Source organism: Miscanthus floridulus, chromosome 7 (genome assembly GCF_019320115.1).
Source record: "Miscanthus floridulus cultivar M001 chromosome 7, ASM1932011v1, whole genome shotgun sequence".
Classification (NCBI taxonomy): domain Eukaryota; kingdom Viridiplantae; phylum Streptophyta; class Magnoliopsida; order Poales; family Poaceae; genus Miscanthus; species Miscanthus floridulus.
The window spans coordinates 105,445,807-105,453,352 of NC_089586.1; the positions used below are offsets into that span (position 1 = coordinate 105,445,807).

A 7,546-nucleotide genomic window follows, 5' to 3' on the forward strand; every position below is an offset into this window, starting at 1 on the left:
ACGGTTTTTCCATGACCCACGACCCACCATGCACGGACAGTATGGATTAAGTGTCCCACAAGAACCATGCAGCATATGCTTTGTGACCATCTTGTATAGCTCAGGGTACTTTTTCTTGTTTGGTAGCTCTACAGTAATGATCATGTCATATTGCTCGGGACATGTGAGTTTGTACTTCCGTTCCATTATTAGCAAGAAGTGTGCATGCGGCAAGCCCCTCTTCTGGAACTCCACTACATATACGTAGGCCTTCACCTTCCCAAGTATGTCTTTCTCCATCAACATTTTTCTCATCGCCTCTAACTTTGCTCTGAAGACTCGTGTGACAAGATCTGAGCTGTCTTGTGGTGTCTGGCATGGATAAAGTTCATTCTTGATCTCATCCCAGTTAGGGTTGCACGTCATTATGAGGAAGATATCATGTTTACCATACTTTCGTACCAGATCCATTACATCCATGTACCGGCGCCTCATATCACGGGGTCCTCCGATGAATGACGAAGATAGGACAGTACGCCTTTCGACATTCTCAGCAGATCCTTCACCCGAATGCACGCTGTCCACCAGGCCTTAGTACAGGTCAGCCCTCAAAGTATCTTGATTGTTCCTCATGTAGTCTAAACACGAGCTCTCAATCTTGATGTAGGTGTCAACAGTGAATTGCTAGAAAAGACATCGGCCATAGAGTATTAGATTAAATATCCCTGGCCGCATCTAGAACTTGTAGCGGTAGTAGTCGCACACGGAGACACATGTATTCGTAATAGGTTCTACAGGGAGACATTGTTCGAATTAGTATCATGAGTTAACAGAAAAGAGTTTATATTGCATTATTGAAAAGAGTTCAAGTTACCTCCATCATCATCGTCACCATTCTTAGCACGCTTTTTGCGGATTGCTCGAGCTCGATCAACTTGAGCCATAGTCACACCCACTTTTGGAATGCAGTTGTGCCACCCGAGCTCACCCATTGGAAAGAACACCGGGTATGACAGTGGGTCATAGCATGCATTATATGAGCGGATGCCATGTATAGACCGATCCTTCCCTTGTAGGAGAACACTATGCTCGAATTGGCCGTGATGCCCACTCCCCTCAACACAGACGACGGCCACCTCTGATGTCAATGGCACGTTATATGTTCTCTGGTCAAGCCGCTGGTCAAGGTTCAACTCGACCTGGTAATCCTCGAGGTTTTCAACATGTCCCATACTCCTTAGATGCTAAGAGTAGGGATTCCCATTAAAGATACTAACCAATTGCTCTATAACTTCTCTATCTTTTTGGGTGCATTGCTCACGGCACTTGCTCATCCGATGCTCGATGGACGGATCATCGTCATAAAAATAAAGCTCGAGGTGTCTCTTTTCGACACCATCCTCTTTACCAAATGATCATATGTTATGGTAAATCTAGCCATGGGCACAGAATGTGTAGACACCGTAGATTCGCATGTTAGTGGTCACATGATCTAGGTGGCAGTATAGAGAAGTGAAAGAGAAGTGGCTGTTGAAATATCTGATGTTTGCACGAAAGTGCCTAGCATCAGCGTCTGAGCTTGACCACAACCTCATGAGCTCTGGAGGTGTCTCAGGAGTTGAAAGATGAATCTTTCTACCTCAACAATAGGATCCGAGCGGTTCACCCTCAAATTTCTTTGCGTTGCAGTGCTCACAGTTCGGCACCGATGGTAGTATGTGCAACTCTGATGGGACATTAGCATAAACCCTATTGTTTGGATCCGGGATATCAGGCTCACTGTTCTCTTCCTCATCCATGTCGAGATTGTGCTCGACGTCGGTTCCCTCCTCGTCGTCTTCTGACAAAATATTGATGTGTTACGCATTAAAAGAAAGTTTGTGAAAGAATGTTTTGACTATTACATGATGTACCTTGTTCGGTGAAAAAGTACGCCTCATACTCTTCCTCGTCCTCCTCAAATATGACATCCTCATCATAGTCTGTGCAACACGGCCACATATATGATGAGAGAAACATAATGGCATAAAAAACAAAAAAAAGGATAAATTTAATAAAGAAAATACCATCCTCGACCATAGAGTCTAGCGTATGAGCTTGTGCACCGTTTGGAGGCATTGAAGAGGTACCGTCAACTACAGACGGTTGTGTCTGTGTACCTATGCAATTATTAGGTGGTGGAACTAGAGTTTCCTGGGTGACACCACCTATAGTAACAAAAGGTATGAGTTTTTGGAATAGAAGAGCGAAGGTGAAAGTACCGACAATATATACTAATCAAGGCTAATTACTGTTGTAAACCACACTCGGTTGAGTCAGGTCGTTCGAATCATTGCACTTTCAATCTGCACACCCTCTAGCCCTTCTTCCAATGTTTGCTTCAAAAGCCCGATTGCGACGGGATAGAAGGGCATTTCTCTCTCTCCAGTGGTCACTCGATGCCTATGTATGGTCTATGCCATAGCCATTTTAGGGGTTTGGACTTCTGGATTTTGAACCACAGATGGTGCGATGTCAACAGTTGTGCCCCTCGATTCAGGTATTTTCATATTGTGTGAAGGCGTTTCAGGAGATTGAGGTGAAGAAGGGAAAATAAGCTGAGGGTTAAAGTGAGGGCTCTCCATGGCTAATGATTCCGGATGCAAATTGTTGGCTCGGTGTTCTCTCACCATCCTATTATAGTTTTTCTTCATCTCTTTTTGCTTCTCCTTCTTCTCTTGTGGAGTCATTTGCAGTTTTCTTGCTGCATTTTTTGCCGCATACAAGTCACGCTGCCTCTTGTTTATTAGCGCCTTTTGTTTAGGAGACAGTGCAGCCCGTCGTGCTCTATCTAGTTCACGTTTACGCTCTTTTGGACACGTGACAATATTGTCGATGGAATTGGATGCATTTGTAGCACCTATATATTGATAAAAAAGTAGGGTCTCAAATAAATTACAGAAGGGCACATATTGTAAGAACATTAATTCCTTATTACATTGTCCTGAACAACATTTGGGTTGCCCACTACATTTTTCTTCTCAAATAGATAACATTAATGAAAAAAAACAATGTACCTGGGTTTAGATCTGGTGATGCATCAGTCAAGTCAATTATGCCACTTTGATTTATACATGTATCGAAGTAGTCATCTACATATATATAATAACATGGTATTAACCTTGGCCTCGGCATCATACAAACACAACAAAAAATAATTAGTATTAGGAACAAAAGAAACCAAAATGGTACATGTGTTATCTTTATCAATCTGCATGAGTTCGTATGAGTTGTTTCGATGTAGCCGGTCACTATCATCATAGCCATCAGTGTTTTCCGTGGTTGATTCAACTCCAATTGGTACAACATAATTACACAACAAATAAGCGAACCAATGACTAATGCAAGCAGGTGGTATCATTCATACACAACAAAAAACATTTCTTAATTTGCAAAGTTTTAGTCCATCTGATTTTTTCCTAATTTGCACAAAACTTTTAGCTCAATGTATATACATTTACAACACATACATCACAATACATTAAATAAACTAAAAAATGGTAATACTGAATTTAGAAACAGAAAATCAGAATGTGGTGGACCTCTCGACCCAGCAGCTAGTGGAGTTTCCGCCTTTCTCAGAAGATACATTTCTCTATGTTTTTTTATTTTTTTCATCCCTTTCTTCTTGAGTCATTGCTGCATGTCGTGCTTTTTCTTTCCCTTTTACGCTGTGCACGTTCATCAACTTGCGCTTATGAATTTGATGTTGTCTGACCCGCTGTTTGAAAATAAGTTGATAGATATTTACTTAAGCACCACAAATAATACAAGTGAAAGCGTTTATGGACATGTGTATAAACAATTACCTCCATTAATGGTGTTTGTCAAGTCTGTAAATGGTGTATGACCTTCATTATTTTGTATAGGTTCCATTATGATGAAACTGAACACAAAATTAATCCCTAGTTTCAATCAGAATTTAATCTCTCAAAGTGGTCGAAGTTAGCAAGCATAATACATGTACACAAATGTAATTAGATCAGATCTGAATACAAATAACCAATTATCTTAAGTTAGGGTTGGGTCCTCGGTTTAGTAAACTACCGCCACTTATGTCAGTTGTAACCAAGTGGCGATCAACAGGACAAAAGCTATCTGTGTATCTTGATTCCTTCAATTTCCTCACCCCTAAGTTTGATAGACAGCAAAAAGCTTGGCATTGAACAGAATTGGGATGTGTACCTACAAATGGATGGATGTGCTTGATTTTTTAGAAGGAAATCTTGAGAGACCAATAGCAGGAGTTGCCTAACCTAAACATCAAAGGCATATACAAATTCAGAGTAGTTCATATTTGTGGCTGCAACTACTGGCTGTCAAAGGCAAATACAAATTTAGAGTAGTTCATATTTGAATGCACACAAAATATACAATAGCACAAAGGCACCATATTAGTGATCATCTATTGAGTTCACATAGTGGACATGACAAAATCCCATGGTGACAGTGTAGGTGAGTGGAGTCAACCAGCCCAGGGTCGACCACATAGGTTGGGACAAAATCAAATGAGGGCCTTTGAGATGGTAAACAGGCAATCACTTTAACCATATTTGGGCTCAAAGCACAATGACCATACATGAACAGGAAGCTAAAGAAAATAGTAGGGCGTGAAAATTAAAGCACATGACAGGCAATATTCAATCAAATGGAAGATGTAATCGAGCACTATTAGGCAAGTAGATCAATGGACTGTACAATGACACTATATATGGATTAAGAGCTGGATTGTTTTTAAGTCAGAATCCTACAGTGAACAACTTGATGATGACAATTAAATAGTTATCAGAAAGCATATAACAACAACCTAGTGTTCTACAACTATGCTGATTTAGGTTACCTGCAAAACTCTAAGTTTACTACTATCCAGAACTACATACAAGTTTGTGATATTATGATGGCTGACTAATTCTGTAATTCATCAAAACAAATATATTGATTGAGAAATAGTAGTGTGAGCCATGTGTGCGATCATCATCCCTGATGTCAACGTCAAGATCAGGGAGATGACCGAGTAGGAAGCGGGAGAAACGGGACATGGTGAAAGCAATTCGCATCTAACTGAATCCTCTCTACTTCTGAATCCAATTGCTGGACCATGAATGATTAAGAAATTACCTGGTCAGGCAGACTCTGATTTCAGGCATTGCTTGGCTGAAGCCCTGCAATCATGCTTGTGTGAATGACACGGGCAGACAGTGGTTTGATTTTTTTTAGTTCCTACGAGTCCTAGTAAAGAACAGAAGCATGTGTCATTATTTATATAAGAGAAGTTTTAAAATATATGTTGGACAGTTGTGCAGTTCAGTCATTCTATCTTAAAGGAAATAATATCAGCATGGCTTGCAGTCTCACGAGAAAGGACTGATTTCTATTTATAAAAATTCTGAGATATTGACAATACTAACATACTAACAACATCATATTGTGATGGCTACTGACCTATTGTAATAGGCATAATTACTAAACAATTGTTGCACTTATGGTGATTGGGGAGATACACCAGAACGTGTTAGCATTTTAGTAGTCTATTAAATTATTTGACTGAAAACTTCATGACTTAGCTGCCTTCTTTTCCTGACAATTTGGATATGAAATTTAGTGAACATTGACAATGTCTGTTGTTACCTTATTCTCACCGGCGCTCCAAATCATTGTCGTTGGTACTGTTTCAACTGTCTCCAACCCTACTGTTAACAAATTGCAGGCACCTACAAATACAAAGCAGAAATGCAGATGCTAAACCAAGAATATCAGAACACATGGAAGCAAGCAAAACACCAGATTGAGGCAATCATGATTCATGAAAGAGCACGATGAGTCCTAACTTAATATAAAACAAGACAAACTATTTAGCACATTGTGATTGCCAAAAAAACCGAAAAAACATGCTTGTACCTCAATCACTCTATAATGACCTGTCCATCGAGACCTAAAAGACGTACATATTATTATTTTTTAAATAATTAAGGTATATGAAACATGGATGTCATTAATTCAGAACTGAAATGATATATAGCTATATAAAATTATATTGTCTTTGTTCTGCTTTGTTTTTAAAAAAGTATTATATACACTAAGTTTAGTTTTCTAAGCACTAATAATGAAATCATTTAGATTTATTCTGTTCAATTGAATAACCAAACAAAAATAGCGATAATTATTTAGCTGATTTAATAAAACCCTAATTATGATGTATTTTTATATAGCTATATATCATTTCAATGCTCACACCAGGCAGCTTTGCCTCGATGTAAAGCAGACGGCCCCAAAATAAATAAGAACGGTTTGGTCCCAAATTAGTATGAACGGTTAACTGATTATCAAACTAAATAATTTAGTTGAGGGATATCAAACATGGATATGTATCTTAATTAATTAAAAACATATTCAATTATTTTAAAACTGCAATCATGCCATGTATATAGTATCAGGTTTTTTCACAGAGAAAGGAATGGTAAGGAGGCAGACCTAGACTGTAGGTAGCCTTGGCCAATGGTGTTGTGACCAGCCCTGAACGACTTGTGCTAGCTGCTAATGCACTGTTGCTGGCGGCAGGTTCGTGGACGGCGAGGCTTGCGTTGGAGACGACGTGAGGCCTGAGGGAGCAGTGATGAACTAGAACCACAGAGCCTGCAAATCTGGGACCTTAATATATTAGAAATCACATGGATGGCGTTGATCCTCACGGAGACAAGATGCAGAAAGGAACGATTAATTAAATTAAGCAGTACATGAATTTTCAGTATACAGTTAAAACAGGATTGACGATCACGGTATACCTTAGGCCAATCGTGGGAGGGCCAATGGCTGGCTATGGAACAGTCATGCAGTCCACTGGACAAGGGATCCGAGGCGGGTCAGGTGATCGTGGTGATGCGTGGTACTCGTCTCCTCCTGCCATCGAGAGAAATCACTGTGTATTGGATAGACGGAGGTCGCCGTCGGTGGCTGGCCATATCGCCGAGGTGGGATGATCAGGGCAGCAGTCACTCGCAGGCCCATGGTGAATGGTTGTTCGCTGCAGGTGGCCCCTTGTCAAGGCTGGGAGTGGGAGGTGAAGGAATTATCGGTGTCGAGCTCAGGTGGCAAATGAGGAACGACGATAGATGGGCGTGGAGAGGTCCTAAAAGAAAAGAAAAGAAAAGATGGATAGGGTGTCCACGATTTCAGAGCAGTTGATTTTGCATGCGGGCATGCGGCCGATTTGTGAGGGGCGCTGATCTTGCGTGGTGCCAATTTTGCACGGAGGCGCCTGCAGCTGATCATGAGCAACAGAAAAGGAGAGGAAATCGGAAATATTCAGAGGAGGCGTGGATCCTAATGGGGAGAGACAGACCCAAAATAAATGTCACACCAAAAAATATCAACGATTTGTTCTTTTTAGTTGTAGGAGATTGTAGGAGATGTATAAATATATAGACTACTTTCATCGGAGCAAACTTTCAAAAAAATCAGAAATTTAATTTCTTCCGATATTCCTATCTACCTGCTTAAGCATTCATATTTGTACTAGGTAGCGTGCCCG

The 7,546-nt window shown here is 40.4% G+C and overlaps 1 pseudogene; it reads right to left on the minus strand.

Annotated features, from left to right (window-relative positions):
- Positions 1 to 1,619: 1,619 nt before the first annotated feature.
- Positions 1,620 to 3,379, minus strand: LOC136466004 (uncharacterized; annotated as a pseudogene).
- Positions 3,380 to 7,546: the final 4,167 nt, after the last annotated feature.